The sequence below is a fragment of the Galleria mellonella genome, unplaced genomic scaffold (genome assembly GCF_026898425.1).
Source record: "Galleria mellonella isolate WM207_F2 unplaced genomic scaffold, CSIRO_AGI_GalMel_v1 utg55, whole genome shotgun sequence".
NCBI classification, from domain to species: domain Eukaryota; kingdom Metazoa; phylum Arthropoda; class Insecta; order Lepidoptera; family Pyralidae; genus Galleria; species Galleria mellonella.
Window position 1 is genome coordinate 2,506,082 of NW_026442115.1, and position 19,751 is coordinate 2,525,832.

Consider the following 19,751-nt stretch of genomic DNA (forward strand, 5'->3'; position numbering starts at 1 on the left):
GTAACGGTTAAGTTTATATTAAAATAGAATAATATTCGATTGGTAGATTTTTAATTAATTTTAACTTAATATTAAAAAAAGTTAATGTAATTTAATTGTCACTTTTTTTCTCACCTTGATTTCAAATAATGTTAATTCAATAAATATGAACATGTTACATTTACAATAAATAATTTCTTACATATAATTCATTACAGTCATATGAGAATATATTCTATTTGTGCCTTAATAAAAAATTCATACATATAACAACAAAATTAATTGCAGACAAAAAATAAATTGACGTAAATAATAATACGATGCAAATTCACAGCCGTCAGCATTTTTACCTAACACCCACGCATAACACATACAAGGTACGAGTGTGTTGTATGCTAAATTTTAATGAGTGTAGTATAAACCAATTTTCAATTAAGTACACTTGAATAACAAAACGTCCAAATGTCATTACGAGTATAAACTTTCACAATCGTAACAAATTAAGGACAGAAAATAGGATAAATAGGATTTTTTGGTACGTAAGATTTCGTAAAATAAAAAGAACTTTTAACTGTTCCAAAGGTATTATTACCTATCTGCAATGACCATATCCTTTATTGTGCCTACGATTTAGATTTAATGATCGGGACATATTGATTTTCTGAAATAAATACTACTATATATCCTCCTTCATGCCAAATATCACATACTGATGCATTGTGTTATATTTCAAACACCAAGAAATAATATTTTTTTAAATATACTTTTTCTTTTTGATACCTTTACACTTATAGTATCTACTATACAGTCTCATTGAAAATGACGCCAGAATTTCTAATTGTTCTATAGATATACAGCTTTTATCTTGAATATACAAATACGATTGGTGCTCTAAACTTATAAATTATATTACCCTAGACGCCAATTTCCCTTTATTTCTATCGTGAAAATCTACCGCGCTCTCATTTACATACACTTTGCTGACCCAACACCGATAAAACCCTTTTTATCGGAATCTAAAAAGATTTTTGATGTTCAACAAAGAACTTTTTGGATTACGTATTGCAATAGAAATCAAAAATCAATTTATTTTTAAGTCTTAATCTCAAAACTATTGATACGCTAAGTCAGGTACGAGTAGGTACCTAACCAATTAATCTACATTATATTCATAGGAAACAGTTTTTATTTATCATCAAGTGAAACATATGTTGCATTGCTATTTACTGTAATTGTATGAAAAAAAAATTCGACTATTTGTACACATTCTATAGAAGACCTCGATTACTTTTTTATAACTATGATAGTGTCATTACAAATAAACCATATCCGGGTACTACTGTTATAAGTTTCTTGTTATTCATAAAGAACCTTAGTAATTAAACTGTAGGTATATGTATGTACATTACTTGAGTCGTAGTAAAATTATTTAGCTTTTTTTATTTGCTTTGTAAATATTTGATATCAAATAGAATATAATATGTAGCAGCCAGTTTCAATAGATATTAATGAAAAGATAAACAAAATTTGTTGTTATAAAAACACTCTAAATGATATCAAACGGAAATATGATGAAAAATAATAACAAATGGAAATAATAAATCAATTAATTGACGTTTTATTTATACTACTATTAAACATTAGCAAACTGACTTCTGTTCAGGTCAGTAATTGATTTATATTTTCTTCGAGTTCCACTGAAAGAGACCGTATTCCAAAACCGATGCGTCGTTTACTTCATACTTATCCAAATATTCAATCTTTTGTCAAGGCGTATGAAAGTCTGAAAGTATAATATTGATAATAAACTCATATCTACATATCCAAGATATCTATGACTTTATTGAATTTCTTCCATTGGTAAGTACGTACGCAATAAAACATCAATAAAAGAAAACACATTCAGATGTATCGACTTATATGCGTGGAGTTTTGGATAAACATAATAAAATTTGCGAGCTTAAGGTCCCTTGTTAAGAAACTTTTGCGCAACAAGAAAAAATGCGAAAATAGGGACCTAACTGGAAGTTTGGCTACTGATTTGCATGCTAAACAGGTGTGATGGGATGTGAGATGCTATAGAATACAAATGTAAAATTAGACAGGCGTACAGGTGTGTTGTACGAAATCTAATACCCATATGACTGTAAGCTGAAAATCTTTATTAAAATATTTTGTACTTACTTACTTTTATTAGTAAGTAAGTATATATATATATATATATATATATATATATATATATATATATATATATATATATATATATATATATTTACTATTCGTACAATAGTAGAAGTAAAGGATTTAACCAAACAAAATTTGATGTACGTTATTCAAAATTGGTCAAGTAAAATATAAAATGTAATTCGGTCCTTAAAGTCGCAAAGAGTAGTAGGTACTATACACCTGGGAAATTTTAGTTAATTGAATAGTTGTGTTTTCGAAAAATCTCCTAAACTTTTGAAAATAAATGTGTCTCATTCACGTGAGTTTACATTATAAAATAGAAATTAAGTGTAAACAACTAGGAAAAACGTTGCCTGAATAAATTAACAAAATTTTAAAGGATTTATATAAAGTTAAATACAGTAGACAGAAAACGTGACATGTATGTATACTTTGTAATTTTATAGACAAAATCTTTACAACTACACAGATATTAAAAGAAAATGATGCCCCTGTACTATTTTATTTCACATTTGAGACTGTACCGTAAAGAATTACATATTTTATTAATACCATTTTAATTCGATTTAATAAAAACTCAAAATGTACTTTAAAAAAATTCAACTGGCAATGCAAAGGATTGTAAATAAATAAGAAACCTCGCGGTACGTTGGATTCAAATATAGTCCACGAAATATAGACATATCCACTCTTAGATACACTACAATGGAATAGAAATAACAAATCTCTTTGAATACCCATTTAAAATTATTGTCGTAAGTCGTATTATTTTTTTTAAATTTTGTGCCAAAAAGTCGAAAATGAACATTTACGATACAATTTCGTCCATTCGTTGTCTGTTAAATTTTTATTTTGGAAAAATATACCTAGCTAATTATTTACTTTGCAAATAAATTCAAAATGAAGAATTAAAATTTCAAAGGAGAACAATTAGTTCAAGTGGGATGCCATATGAAAATATCAAAACCACGCTATATGTATTCCAGTTTACTTAATCGAAGAACAGAGAAGTACAAAGTGGAAAAAGTTTCCCCCACGAGAGGAGGAGGAGCCTATTCGCAAACCTACGCCCCATTGAGGTCACGGTCGTATGGAAAAATGAGCCCGTGATCCGTGGCTTTATGACAAGAAGGTGGAACACCGTGGAATTTTAGCAGATGAAATTCAGTAGCACCCACTTGTTTCTTCCCGCACAAGTATTACTCCGTGATTAATTTCCATACGTAAAAAGTAATCCAATTAAAATAATCTGTTCAATATAAAGATATTTTTGACACCTATATATATATATATATATATATATATATATATATATATATATATATATATATATATATATATATATATATATATCCTCGCAAAAATTAAGGGAACATAAAAATTTTTGAAATTTTAGGGTGATTTTCAACAGGCTGTATTTCAGTGAAAAATAATCGTACAGGAAATTTAAAAAAAGGATTTTGAAGCTTGAAAACTCTAATTTTCAGATTTTTTGGTGAAAAAATTTTTTGAGCTCCGGTTTCCATGCAATTCTTAAACAAAGCTGAAAATAATTTTTTTCTAAATTTTCTAGGTTTCGTTTTTCACTCTATGGGCATGGAAAAATTTTTTCGAGCTACTCCATTATATAGGTCTCTTAGCGTGTTTATTCAGCTTCAAAAATCGCTTTGGATGGCTCAATTACGACCATTTGTCTCCGAGATATCGAACTTTGAATGCAAAAGCATCCTTTTCCATTCAACTGCTAATATCTCTGGAACTACTGGTCGCACAGCAAGCGGGCGCCGAGTTTCTTTATCTGCATACAATTTCCAATTAAGCACAGTCAAGAGTTAGTGAAGAAAAAATTTTTTTCCACCTCTAACATTGAATTGAAAAAAGTGGAAAAAAGTAACTTTTTCTCCTTTTTTGGTTACTTGGCTGTATCTTCGCTAATATGGGCGGGAAAGCTAAGGTTTGAGGAAAATTTTACAGTCTATTGTTCCTTAAAGAACCCCCTAAATCCCTGGAGCGATCGGTTCAACGGTTTTTCCCGGACCAATTGATTGAAATTTTGGAAAAAATAAGGGAACAAGGTTTTTGTCCCTTAAACTCACCCTAATCCATTCAAAAATCAATAATTTCATTTGTTTTTCACTTTTTACTCAATTTTTTATTTTTTAAAAATTCATTATCAAAAAAAAAAATCGAAAAAAATCAAGAAAATTTTTAAGAAATTTTTTTTTTGAAAAGTCGAAAAAAGTTTACAAAAAATTTTTTTTTCGTTTTTAAGGAAATCAAAGTTTTTGTCAAAAACTTTGATTGATGATCGATTTACCGCCGGCATTAGCGTTACCCAAAGCATACCACGTGGAGGTTGCACGGTCGGATTTACGTGCGTAAGCACAAAAGAAGCGTCGATCGATCGATCATCAATCAAAGTTTTTGTCAAAAACTTTGATTTCCTTAAAAACGAAAAAAAAATTTTTTGTAAACCTTTTTCGACTTTTCAAAAAAAAATTTTTCTTAAAAATTTTCTTGATTTTTTTCGATTTTTTTTGATAATGAATTTTTAAAAAATAAAAAATTGAGTAAAAAGTGAAAAACAAATGAAATTATTGATTTTTGAATGGATTAGGGTGAGTTTAAGGGACAAAAACCTTGTTCCCTTATTTTTTCCAAAATTTCAATCAATTGGTCCGGGAAAAACCGTTGAACCGATCGCTCCAGGGATTTAGAGGGTTCTTTAAGGAACAATAGACTGTAAAATTTTCCTCAAACCTTAGCTTTCCCGCCCATATTAGCGAAGATACAGCCAAGTAACCAAAAAAGGAGAAAAAGTCACTTTTTTCCACTTTTTTCAATTCAATGTTAGAGGTGGAAAAAATTTTTTTCTTCACTAACTCTTGACTGTGCTTAATTGGAAATTTTATGCAGATAAAGAAACTCGGCGCCCGCTTGTTGTGCGACCAGTAGTTCCAGAGATATTAGCAGTTGAATGGAAAAGGATACTTTTGCATTCAAAGTTCGATATCTCGGAGACAAATGGTCGTAATTGAGCCATCCAAAGCGATTTTTGAAGCTGAATAAACACGCTAAGAGACCTATACAATGGAGTAGCTCGAAAATATTTTTCCATGCCCATAGAGTGAAAAACGAAACTTAGAAAATTTAGAAAAAAATTATTTTCAGCTTTGTTTAAGAATTGCATGGAAACCGGAGCTCAAAAAATTTTTTCACCAAAAAATCTGAAAACTAGAGTTTTCAAGCTTCAAAACCCTTTTTTTAAATTTCCTGTATGATTATTTTTCACTGAAATACAGCCTGTTGAAAATCACCCAAAAATTTCAAAAATTTTTATGTTCCCTTAATTTTTGCGAGGAGTGTATATATATATATATATATATGTATAATTTAGTATTTTTACAAGACTACCCTCTACATATCTTTTAATTAAATAAAATTCGTTCTTTTTTGTTATATCTACGTACGCAAATATTAATTGATATTTTCAACCGACCTAAAAAAAGGAAGAGGGTTTTTAATTCGGTTGTATTTTTTTCATCGCAAATTCGTCGTTTATAAACTGATTTCGAAAATCATTTTATCTGAAACTACTCGTATATACTTTCAGATTGGTCTTATAGAAATTTTCTAAATTGAGTTTTAAATCAAAATAACTAATTTTGCCACGATTGAAGTTGGTGTTTTTTGTGGAACAAAATTCTAAATTATATTATTATTCTTAGCTATAAATATTATAGTAAATACAACAAATTTCAATATTTGCAGTGAAACAATGATGAAACTCTCTCTATCTCTCTAAACTTTATTCTGAAATAAAATGCTCGTTTACACTACTTTTTTTATGAATTTAAAAGGTTTTCGGCATTTAAGTTACGTATAGTAACGAGATAATTAAATTTACGTCAGTGTATATGTATTATCTTAATTATTATAAAATTATATGTAAAGTATATACCTAACATAAAATTAGTGATATTAAAATTGCATGTCATGCTACGGCTTATCACAGTGAATATTACAGATGATTCGGTCGGTCGGTCGAGGTTTATTATTTTCCAGTTAGGTCGTCGTAATACAGATAAATTATATTGATATAGCCAAATGGTACGTAAATTAAACTCGGGATTGGAACGAAATATCAATTATGTGATATTTATAATGCTATCTCACTACTTTCACGTTATATTTTAATAAAATAATATATTATCAAGTATAGATATCAAGCATATATCAGTGGAATAGCCTACGTAAAATAACGTAGATACCTACTAGTTAATAATATATAGAGGTGGAAGACCCCAATTACTATTTACCCGTATAAAGGTCAGAAGACCAGTCACACAAAATCTACAGAATCAAAGTTTACAAGAACATTCACTACGTGTTGATATTGAAAACTTTAGTAGGATCTATTTTTATCTTACGTGTATTAATTGAAGAAGACCATTTTATAAATTTATCAAACATAACAATTAGATAATATATCAAAATATCAAAAGGAAGAATAAAAGCGACTTCACATTTTTAATGCTTTTAATATACGAGTATGTATTGAAAGTTATTTGACCTTTCTTGAAAATTAATCTATTATTTTTTTTTATTGTTAGGGAGGCAATCGAGCAGACGGAATACTTGATGGAAAGTAGCTACCGTCGTCCAGGAACACTTGCAATACGAGAATTGCTTGTGTGTTGCCGACCTCTTAAATGTTTCATGGTACGTTTACTGTTAGTAAATTTTTACTGTAGCCTATAGATTCATAGTTTTACACATGATTAACAATTTCAGTTTCGTCCTATATATATTTTATACAACTGAGAATGACAGAAGAAAAGTGACTGTTTGTTATGAGGACTAGCTACAGTACTGCTAGCAATATACCCTGTCAAGTCGATCTCGCGGTCTCCTCTAAAAACTACTCACTTATTTATTTTTACTTACTTACTTAATTGTACACACTTATGAAAGAAATATGAAAGAAATATGATACCGGAAAGTATACAAAGGCGAGCTTAACTCTACAAGAGTTCTCTTCTAATAAACCTAAAGTTGAAAGGAGCATCAAGACAGCGGGTCGAGCGGTGTACAATACTATAACAATTTATAAATAAAAGGGACTAAACAAACTTAAATTTATACATAATGAATTATATTTAATTATGAATATATATATATATACATAATTATGTGCTTACACATACATATAAATAAAATATGTTCATAAGGATAGAAGATACTCTTTAAGTCTATTCTTAAAAATATTTAGGGATTGTCTTTCACGGATAGGCATAAGAAGGAAGTTCTACAATTTAGCATTGTAGATGCTGAAGGACCCGCTTTAGCTAACTAGATTATAACTATCATGCTTAATTCTTACTGAAATTATCACATCACGTTGGGCTAGCTGACCTGCCTATTCATCCTCATCTATCATCTCTTAACGGTACTCCGTCAATGTATATCGTTAACGCAAGCGGGGTTATTATTACCCATTAAAAAATTGAGAAATTTTATGGAAAACAGTAACCTTCACCTGCACATATAAACGGAACATTGACATCATTAAATACTATATCAAGTGTCGTCATTTCTTAAAACTAATGTAGTATGCCTTCATACTTTGTAATGCTTTCATATTTTCGAAACGCAGCAATCCATTGCTTCGCAACAAGAACACGAGTGAAACAGAAGTGTTCATGCAGACAATTTTTATACAAAGTCTTCCAGAATTTATAAAGTAGTAAACTTTTAGATCATAATGTCATATATAACTCGCAATTTTAGATCATGAGACTTTTTTATCATAACACTACTATTCCATGCCTATTGAGGTATCTACAGGTGTCATAATCAGATTAGTTAACTGAAGCTAAGTATCGACTTTAATATTTCTCAAACAGTTTCATTACAATATTCGTCAAAATTGAATTCATAACCACTGGAAACAGTATCACGCTCTTTGATATTATTGTATTAAATAACTTAAATTTCCAATAATTTATCAATATAGAAAATTTATTTTAACAACATAAATCTATACCTGTTTCGTGAATTTGGTTACTCGATTATATTTAATATGAAGATTTCGTCTCGCGTGAACCGTAACTATCATCATAAACAAAACGTGAGCAATGTTCAGTGAATATAAAAGCTAAGTTGATGTAGTAAATGCACAGTTTTCTATTCGGGTAGAGCGATAAAAATTCGCTGATCATTTGGATTCCGCATCGAGCCGTATAAGCGTAGAGGCGTGTCCATCTAACCATTTGTTCTCGAATTTTCCAATAATTCCCCTCAACTGGAGATAGATAGGTACGCTCAACTAAAACATGTTTAAGTACCTAAATGCAACATAGCGATCTATTGTTGAATTAAATCTTGACACAATAACCTTTTATTTCCTCATTTTATTAACCAAGTTATAACTTCAACTTTAAAAGAAAATAATCTTTGTTTTACTAATACTTTAAAGTTTAATTATCACAATTCTTTATGTCCTCCATAATCTTATAAAAATAACTATTTAATTTCACAGATTTAGTTTCAGAAATATAAACATTATCGCAATATAGTAATCGATGAGAATTAAACCTAGAAACAAAGAAACTAAGAAGTACTTTTATTTTCATTGAATTTTAAAAACATGATTTGTCTAATATTAATATAATAACAAAAATAATATAACACTAATAATAGTAAGCATTTGATGAATAAATAGAAACATTAGTTGGTATATACTCTTCACAAATTTACTATTTTAAGTATTTACATACTTTCTAACAATTTCGCTATATTAAGATAATATCAAAGTATTGTATATTTTTCTTTACCTCCTTATAGTCCCGCAAAAAGATTAGAGAATAAATATTTAAATAATACTCAATTTGTAAGGAGTACAGGTGTTTTTATATTTAACACAATATAACTACTGTATAAGTTAATTCAACAGTACCTAGGCTTTTATAAGTTTGAACGTCGCAATGAGGGTAGTAAAGAACGAAGTAGATAAGAAGTACCAACAAGAGTCAGTGCTGTTGCCCGCTAAATTAAATTAATTAAAATCTGGGTACGAGTAGATTCCCATCATGAATTCTGAAACAAACACAATGTATTTTACAGCTCTTAATATATCCATGTAATATGTAGTAGTTGTAAAAGATAACAACAAACGTGAGAGATCAGTTTAGCTTCGAAGTTTTGCCCCGTAGTGCAACATTTATTTGTATATAACTTCTACAGAATTTACTTTTCTAAAAGATTTCATCAAAGGTTACCTCCTTTTACAATGTTTTAATAAGTACTCGTACTTCAAATGCTATGAGATCATTAGCCACTAGTGTATCCTGAAAAGGAACAACAACAAATAAATTGTCTTGTCCATATAATAAAACGTTTAATACTGAACGACTTCTTTACGGCGATAAAAAATCCATCCCTCATGATCATAAAAGAACATAAAAGCTGGTAGCAAATGAATCGTTAAAATCTCATTCCCCATCCCAAAACATCATTTCTGGAGCGAGTCCCTCAAAATGAGTGGGTATTGAAAGTAATGACTATGTGGACTGGAAGAGGCAACTCGTCTCCGCCAACACAAGCACACAGTCACGTGATTTTAATTAAGCAATTAGGACTAATCAAATATATAACTTATATTTGATTGTTTAACGCACAGTTATTTATTCTCAAAAAGGCATGCATTATAAACTTATCTATTAGTTTAGTTTTTGAACTAGAAATATTGAATATATCTCTTTCGAATTTGCACTATAAAATAAAAATAATTGTCTTTGCTCTAGAGTAAAATAGTACTTTGATCTCTTAAGAACACAGAACGTGATGCATGTTAGCAAAACCATCTCCTTTAGATGCATATGGAACTGGACATTTCCAAAGTGTATTTTTTTTACAAAAAATAATTGGAATATAGAATTCCATTATTCAAATTGTTCTGTTTTGTTTTTCACTTATAATACAGGCAAGAATATATTGACTGAAGTTACTCTAAATTCCCTAGCTAATCTTCCTTAGCATAATTAATTATTACCTACAGTGTAAGTTTTAACAAATTTGAAAGGTATGTCAACGGACTACTGAGATAGACAAGCAAACCAGGCTTTAATCCTATAATACAACGACAACCAATTAGGTACTTAATGTGAGTTTAATGTAAGTACCTCTATTCACTATCAAGTATAAAGCACTTATATCTAAATTAATATACCAATGAATACAGCCACACGTACAGACACGAGTAAGTGAGACTCAGCAATGGCTGCTATATGTAGTTACATTGGCAACATTTCAGGTGTAGTATAGCCCTTTTTTATAAAAGCTTTCTTTATTGTCTAGCGAAAGGCAGAACCTTTATCTTTTTATTGGTGATGGCAGCCAGGCCGACATTAGCAATATGCTACCCAAGTTATAGCCTAAACGAACAGTGGAAGAGAACAATTACTTTTATATTAAAATTAATTTAACAAAGACATAGTTTTTAATTTAATATATGTCTACTCAAAAACATCCTACAACTTTAAATTAAATTTTAATTCATTCCCTGACTATGATAAAATATAGTATGTCCTTTTTCATATGAAGGTAGGTATAACGTAACGTGGACCAAACTACATAAGGAATAAAAGACCCTTTAAGCTGACAAAACGTAATAGTCAAAGAAAATCTTTGTCACCTTATCGATTAAACGTATAAGTAGATCTGTAAGTAGAAATTAATGGACAAGTCGGTTGAGGACGTCCTTGAAGTACATCGACCGAATTGGTGATTTTCTGAAGAGAGGTTAAATTAAGAGTACCTACCCGAAGCCGCCGACATTGCACAAAGGGACGTATGAATGTTAGACGTAGGATAAGAGATATATGAAGACAGGGGCAAGAAATCTTTTCTGCCTCAAAGAGGAAAGGCGATCTTTTGTTATAATAATAATTTTAGATTGGTTTATAATGTAATATTAAAAATGTAAAATTATTTTTATATTCTTATTCTTTTTATATTGAATAACATAACAATTAATTACTGTCCCATTATTAGACATAATTCTCTCCTTATAAGAGGAGATTTGGTATATAGATTTCGAGTTTGTCTTTTCTTGCACTGATGAGACAACGATAAGCTTACCCAACTACTTTACCACAACGATAATGTAAATAATAATTCTGATTAACTCACTTGGTATTATAGATTGTAGTTATTCCAAAACTATACATAAAAACGAATTAGTGATGAACCACGTCACCAAGCAATATAAAACAATTTTATTATATACTTTATTTTGAAATACCATTTTAGTATATACCATAATAATACTATTTTAGTTAAAAAATAGGTATTTCAAAATATTATTGATAATGTTGCTACACAATATTTTTGTGTAAATATTTTTATAATTTAAGAATTTCAGTTTTTTTTTACAACACAGGGGGCAAACGAGCATGCGGCTCACCTGATGGTAAATGACTACCGCCGCCCATGGTCATCCACAACACCTACAGCATTGCAGGTGTGCTGCCGGCCTTTTAAAAGGAATATGCTCTTTTCTTGAAGGTTATGTTGTCGTATCGGTTCGGAAATACTGCTACTGGAAGTTGATTCCAAAGAGTGGTTGTGCGTGGGAGAAAGTGCCTTGAAAAACGCACGGTGGAGGACCGCCACTCGTTCAGATGGTTTGGATGAAATTTTAGTTTATAGCAGGTTGTACGATGGTGAAAGTCAGCAGCAGGTAAAGTCAGCAAAAGGTCAGTTGAAATAATATTAACTTAAAACACAGACTACATTTTCAACAACACAATAAAACAAAAATTTTGAAATAATATAAATTCAATGCGTATCGTTCTACAAAGACAGTCATGATAGGCATCAACTAAATATATATACAATAATATGTAAATACTATAATAGCTGCTTAAAACGAAGATAACAATGAGACGATAATCCTACGTGAGTTAGTCAGCAACAACAGTCGAATCATTTTTCACTAGTTTCCACAGTTAACTTACTATCCATACTACATTTACACAACGAGAAAAGTCGACAGTAAGCCCATATTATATTATTATTATTATTCGCTAAACATATGTAGATATTTAAATCCAACACTGAACAAATCAAAAAACAAAACTATACTGATCACTCAATTTAGTTTGGTTTATTAATAATATTAGTCTGTTAATCGAAATACTACCATCTACTACTCCCACCCAGTTGAAAATTTAAATTCACACACAATATTTGTAATGTAGGTGAAAAACGCCCAACCGATTGATCACTTCCGTCAATCACTTTCCGCGACATATACATAAAATTTTATGGCAATATGTTATCAGTCATCAATCAGATTGATGATATATTGAACGTGTAATCTCTATGGGACGAGTAGTACCTAACCTACTAAATAAAACATACTCATAGATGCATCGCTCTTGTATACAATACGTGTCATGGTAATATTATTTGCCTAAAATTTGGCTCGTTTTTATATATCTTAAGTCTCTATCGTATTAAATTAATTAAGAATCATTGACTATATAAATACTTATTATCTATTCCCCTCATTCATAAAAACTTATGTTTTATTATTATAATTACACTATTTTTTCACTTTTTTTTATTAGAAAATTAGCACAAAGGGAAGAGACAAAACAATCCAATAGCTAAAATAGATTTATGAGAGCTTTGATGTTTTTATGAATAAAGCAACAATCGACTAACAAATTATGATTAACTTTATGATTATATAAAATAAATCATGATGCATCGGTAATAAGTAATTATTACCTTCTATATGTGTATTTAAATAATATCTTATCTTATCATCATCATCGTTTCAGCTATTATCCGTCCACTGCTGGACATAGGCCATCATAAGGAACGGTCCTGAGGCACCTGCATCCACTGCAGTGCATTTAGGATCGTCACTCTATCTAGTGGGAGGCCGTACTACATTGCATTTGCCCGTACGAGGTCGCCACATCGTCGTCTTTCGTTCTCATCGGTTGTCGGTTTTTCGAACTGTGTAAACAGCTCATTGCTATTTTAGCTTGCTTGTCTTTCAGGCTATGTCGGTTACTTATTTCACAAATATAATAAAATAAACGATTAATTAATTAATGTAGCTAAGCGATTGATGTAGAAAATATAAAAAAAATATAAAAAAATAATTGTAAAAAGATTTAATAGGAGCAGTAAAAGCCAAAAATGCATTTTTTTCTTTTTATCTGACTTTTTGTCAGTGTATATATATAAAAAAGTCAGATAAATATATATATATATTAAAGGAAACTTAATTATTTTCAAAATTATTGCCTGTCTATATGTTTTACCATCACATTTCATCATCATGCAAAAACTATTAATTATATATGTAGTTAAAAAGAATCAGATGGCGCTAAAGCAAACAAAAAATGCGATCTCGGATCTTTCAACTCTTTTTCTTTTTTGCCTTTTTCCTTTTTTTTCTTTTAATGATAAAAGATAGGACTATTTCATATTAGTAATTTTAGTTTCTAAATCGCTTTCTGAATGTAGCACAAACATTCGTTCGTTAATTCTTTTAACTATTAGAAAACATCATCATCATCATTTCAGCCATGATCCATCCACATTAATAGTGTATATAAAAGAGAAAAAAATAGAAAAATGAAAAAAGGATAAATAAAAATGAAAAAAGGACAATGAAAAATGGAAAAAGTAAGAAAATTATTCCTATAATCTTGTTTCTATAAAGCAACTTAGGAACTAAATCTATTAACATGAAATAATCCTATCTTATATCATTACATTACAAATAGAGCAGTTAGTCGAAGAAAAATGTATTTAATCTATCTAGCTATTAAGAAGTAATTACGTTACATACTACTTTTTTGTGACAATTAAAAATTCTTTGCGAACTACTCGCTCAATATTTGCTGTTATAGGAAATCGCTCGATAGGGACTGTCCGTTCTTTGTTAGAGAATAATATATCTAACTTTATATACCTAAAGATCACATAAATTAATTAGACACAGTATATTTTATGTATGTAGAAAAAATATATCGTTACCTACTTTAAAAATCCACGCACACAAAGTCATTGAAAAACGAGTTAAAAGATGATAATATTAATTATTAAGCAATATTTAGGAGAATAAGGTGCTCCAGTTTGTAACAGACCTTCTAATGTATTTTTGCTAAATTTATTTATATTAGTATTTGTTAATTTTGAATAAATTTTATTATTATTTATTTAACATCCCTATAAAAAATAAAGGGTTTTGTTTTTACAGTTTCGAAAATTTACTCATATAAAAAAAAAAACTTGTGAGTTCATGTTTAATAAAATTAAAATAACAACATCTATAAAAGTACTACTACTATAAATGTAACCATAAATGTACTTTTTAAAATTTTATCAACATGTAATCACTTTCATAAGCACAAAATAAATTGCATATATTGTATGTGTGTGCACGCGCGCGCGCTTGTGTGTAAGTGGGTATGTGGGTGTGTGTGTATGCATGAGGCGTTATGAGGACAAATGTCTAGAAGTGTAATTAAATTCACAACACATTACAATTTTTCATTTATTATAAAAGGCGGTAAATATTGTTAAAAGTGATAAAATATGTAGATTGGATAGTGTGTATGTTTTAATGCAATTTCATATTTTTATTATTTTTCTTTTCCACTACTGAATTTATTTTGATAAGTTTTTATATTACATGGTTTTTTGGACATATTGTAGGATATTCACAGTTTTAAACTGTTCTAGTTTCTACAGCGAATTTTTGTTGTTTCTCATAATAATCACATATTTTATATTTTAAATGTACCTAATATATTTAAGTACTAAAATATTAAATTATCACCACACTCCAAAATTTAACAAAATCCGTTCGTAGTTTTTGTGCAGTACATATCTACAAGCACAAACATTGGGGTCAATTCTAAACCGCCATTCTACATCTCTAAAATTTCAATTTCAATTTAGCCTAACAGTGAAATCTTTGTTACTATAAACAAAATTTATATTAAATTTGACTTAGAACTACGTTAAATTTAGTTCATAATGGCCTAAATTGTATCAGTTTCGCTAAACTATCAAATTGAGATTTATTTTAGAAATAGATTTATTCTCTAAACTTGTCATTAAAATTAATCTGAAATTATTAAATAAAGTTCTTCAGAATCGACTTTGATTAGTTATAGTTTTATTTATAAATGGATGTAGATACATAAACAGGTAATGTCTTTTCTCGTATACGTGTAGATATGGTAAATGCGACCTCCCGATAAATTTTTTTCTTCGTTCTCTATTTTACCAAAAACATCCTATCTAAACAGTTTAAATTTCAATAAGATATTATTATTAGAAATTCTATGGTAGTCCCAATAAAAGTAAAAATAAACCAGATCATAAAAAATCACTTATTATTATAACAAAATTGTTATATTTATACTATTATTATATTATATTTCCGTTTAGGCGAAGATTAGTATAGTATAATATAGTAGACTAGTATTAATATCTGTCTGTCCACATAAAGACACGTCATCTAGAGAAACTGAATTGGATTTCAAAAGAAATGTTATATTTTATAGGTTATGTTGTATTAGAAACGTCCGGGCACATTATGAGATACAATTCGCGTAGAACGTAGAAGTTTTGTTACTTGGTTAATGATGTTTACAAAAAAAAATCTCCTAGATGGTGTTAATATCAAATAATGACGAATTCCGTTAATTTTGACTACCATATGAATGTAATCGCGAGCACAGCTCATTATATTAAAACTGTTACAATATCATTGCCATACAGGTATCTAATGCTACTTGATGAGCAATTCTTATACACCGTATTTTACAAATCTCAGTAACTCTTAAATGAAGTATGTATGTAAATAATGTTTAAAGTAGATACGCATACCTTTATGAAAAAGGGTCAACAATATATTTTACTTGTAATTCTTTATCCCCACATGAACAAAGGTAGCATATCCTTTGTTCTCTACCAACGCATTAAATTTTACTGAATGAGATCAGTACGAATACATATTTTTCTCTAATTTGAGGAGGTGATTATATTCTGAATATCTTTTATATCCGGAAGGAGGTTAATATACTGCATAATCGTGGTTATATCCATTTTTGTAGTACTCAATTCAAAAGCACGTATGATATATTCACTGTATGTGAGATATACAAAAAGTAGGTACTAAAATATAAATGGGAAAAGTCACGCAACGGAGTACAACAATTATTTCATAATGCGATTATTGTCACGTACACGATACGATACGCTTACTACACTGCGAAGAAAACATATAAAAAGTCAAATATGTATCAAAGACATTTCAGCTGAAAGCTTGTCATGCATTCAACAGGTACACCGTTATATCAAGAGCAGCATCCATCAAAATACGAAGACGCGATAACGAACGGCGCTCAGTAAGGGTCGCGCGGTGGCGCGCGGCCAGCGGCGGTGCCGGTGGCGGCACGTTGGCGGGGTGTGAACCGCGCGGGGTCCTTGGGCTCGTGACTTCATAGCTGGACTATATATAAGCAAATAGGTCCACTAGGCGTTACTTACGCGGGGAGCACGGTCCGGACCGGGGCGCGACACTTGTTGTGATGTGTGTGAGGCCGCGTGGCCGGGCTGCGGCAGACTGTTGCTCCCGGGGCCGCTTCACTTGTTACGTGCCACCCGCCGCCCTGCGCGCCCTGGCGCTGCCGCCCTTGCGTCGCACCCCCGCGCCCGCCCTCACAACCCCGCCCCGCATCTACTCACCAATATTATGGGTCCTTCACTTCGCAGCATCCTTCTTACTCACCTAGCTACGTGCGACCGTCCAGCCGAGATCGGTTTTCTCAGGTGTCACCCTTCGCAAGTACTCGTTGCCTGCCTAGCAATTTGAAGGATAATCCTGTCATTTCATTCAAGATATTTATAATGAATAAAGGAACAATTCAACTGCCTACGTATATTTACGCAGTAATCATATTCGAGGCTGCATACTTTTTTTATAACAAAACTGTAATATAATTAATATTAATTATTTTAAAAACTATAGATAGATTGTTATTACTAATTTAACTATTGGTAACTGAAACATAACTTCATAGTTTTATATCATATTCAGCGAGTAACAATTTTATAGCTGATGTTGAAATATAAAAAAACGGATAACAAACAAGTATACGGCTTGCTTAATAACACCATATTTACTGTAATACACATAACTATAATAATACAATATCGTAATTACCCTTCATACTATCAGTCAACAATCATAGTGGACAGAAATTGTGACCTAGGTATTGTAGTATTTTTCAATTATAACTAAACTGTATGGTACGTAATTTATATGTAGCTATTAACATAGATATCACAATACCAATTATTTCTGTCTATGAACACATCACGCAAAAAAATAGAACTGATTTTGATAAAATTGTATATAATAATATTATTATATACATTTTTAATAATAATAATAATAATATATTTAAAATATATTATTATTATTATATAAACTTTTACCAAAATCAATCCTATCGTTTTACGTGATGTGTGATTAGATAAGAGATCAACTCTTATATATTAGATATACAAATTTAAAAACGGAAAAAGGTCTATAGCATATACTTACTAAAAGAAAACTCAAGAAGTCGTCTAACAAACGGAGGCGCGGCAGACACAGCTACTTAATTACTTACTAATTAAATAATGTAAATATTAGAAAGAGAAATTTAAACTTTTCCGAGCTATCTTAGCTAGATGAGTTTCCATTTACGCTAAGAAAAGAAACTATTGTTATTTGCATAGCATTCACTCTAGAGAGCTAAAGGATTTAAGATTGGATATTGATATATCGAAAGACTTTTTAATAGTCGTAATTTAACAAGTTTCAATTACTGGGTAATTTTCTGATTAGCCAGAGACATTTCGTTTTTCTTTTTTTTTATACCTTCATATTCTATTTGTTTATACCTATAATATTACAAAGAGATTTTTTTTGTAATGGATAAAATAAAAAACTACTTATTTTCACCTATATAAATCTACAGCATCAGTGAGCGAAGGCTGTATTTTATTTAAAACAAAAGGTGCGAAGAAACGGTTGGTCCTTTTGTTTTTAATGGGTGATAATCGTTTCGTCTGCGCTAACGATATACGCTGGCAGAGCACCAGTGAGGGTGACAGTTGTCGATGAAAGCAAGTCCGTCAGTCCATCGTGACGAATTCCACTAGAATTAACCACGACAGTTTTCGAGGGGAACCACGTGAAAATCGACCCGATATTGTATTGGGAGTTAGTGAGTGTGTTGCCGAGAGTGTATTGCTAATTATGGAAAAATTAGACCTCACTACTAACAATCCCTTTCCCCCCGCGGCGGTTGGACTTTAGTGTAATATAGATTTCTATATCTACTGTTAACTGTCCACTGCTAAACAGTAAACATAGGCCTTCTTCATAAGGGAGATGGGAGAGGTGTCAGTAGTTGCTATGCTTGACAAATGAGTTGAAAACCTTAGGCTTTGCTGATGTTTTAAGAGGGTAGCTTTTATTTTAAGACCATTATGTTTACATCAACATTCTTATAACGTAGGTCTTTGTCTATTAAAGAAAGATATTAACATGTTACTTCACTAGCCAGGGAAGTTGGTATTAGTTTTTATTTCGAAAGTTCCTTTTCTTCTTTAGTGTACTTGGTTTCTTTGGACGCTTCATATGATATCCTGGAGATAAAAAGGAGTGGCGACACCTAGTGTATTCTTACTCAATAACGTCACGGAAATATATATACACTTATTTTATATAAATTCTGAAAAAAGTGAACATTTAGGTAAGTATGTATGATAATTGCCGTACGTTTTATAATATAATGACAAACGTTATGATCAATTTATCAACACTCCAGAAGGTCGTAAGTAATCAATATTACCATTACGATACTGAAATGGTTGTAATAAATTAATATATTATTTATATTATATGGTACTTATCAGATGTAACTTTATATAATACAAATACAATTAATATCATCGCAAAGCAAACTTGGAGTACTAATTAACTTAATCAAAACACACACGTGTACAATAAACACACTATGTAAACATAACATGTTTTTATTTCGTGACATTAATTATACATTTCCTGGCTAGGTAAAAACACGCAACGTCACTTGCGCAGGTCAGTTAGATACTTATATGATAATAGATACTTCTCGTGTATCTCCTGTCGAGGGTTGCATCCATCAAAAATAAATTGTTTTTATGGTAATATAATTTCTAGTTTCTATTCTATGAATTGCTAGGTCTAATGCCTAAGTTTGTATCTACTTATTTATACCTATGGACAATGCCAAGCGTTGGAATAAGGCCGCTTCACATAAACGCGTAATACGGTGTGAAGATTTGCCTACCGCCTTGTACACTCTCAACATGAAGAGCTTATGGCTGGTTGTTTGTGGCTTTTGCCATCCCACCAAAAAACCTATAAAATGTGGCGTACAAAAAGTTCCAATGCCCAGTCTCTTTATCATATAAGCTTTCAAAATATATGAGTTTTCTTATATACCTAT

General features: G+C 30.4%; 1 protein-coding gene across 5 annotated transcripts in view; it reads right to left on the minus strand.

Annotated features, from left to right (window-relative positions):
* LOC113521466 (regulating synaptic membrane exocytosis protein 1) overlaps positions 1-17,507 on the minus strand; it is a 142,337-nt gene extending 124,830 nt beyond the window's left edge. For 2 of the 5 annotated variants that reach the window (XM_031912904.2, XM_031912900.2), the window contains exon 1: positions 16,756-17,497. The gene's annotated coding sequence lies outside the window, so the exon portion shown is untranslated. Of the gene's footprint in view, positions 1-16,755 lie in introns of all 5 variants that reach the window. The other 3 variants (XM_031912903.2, XM_052899013.1, XM_031912906.2) reach the window with 3 other exon arrangements.
* Between the last annotated feature and the right edge of the window lie 2,244 nt (positions 17,508-19,751).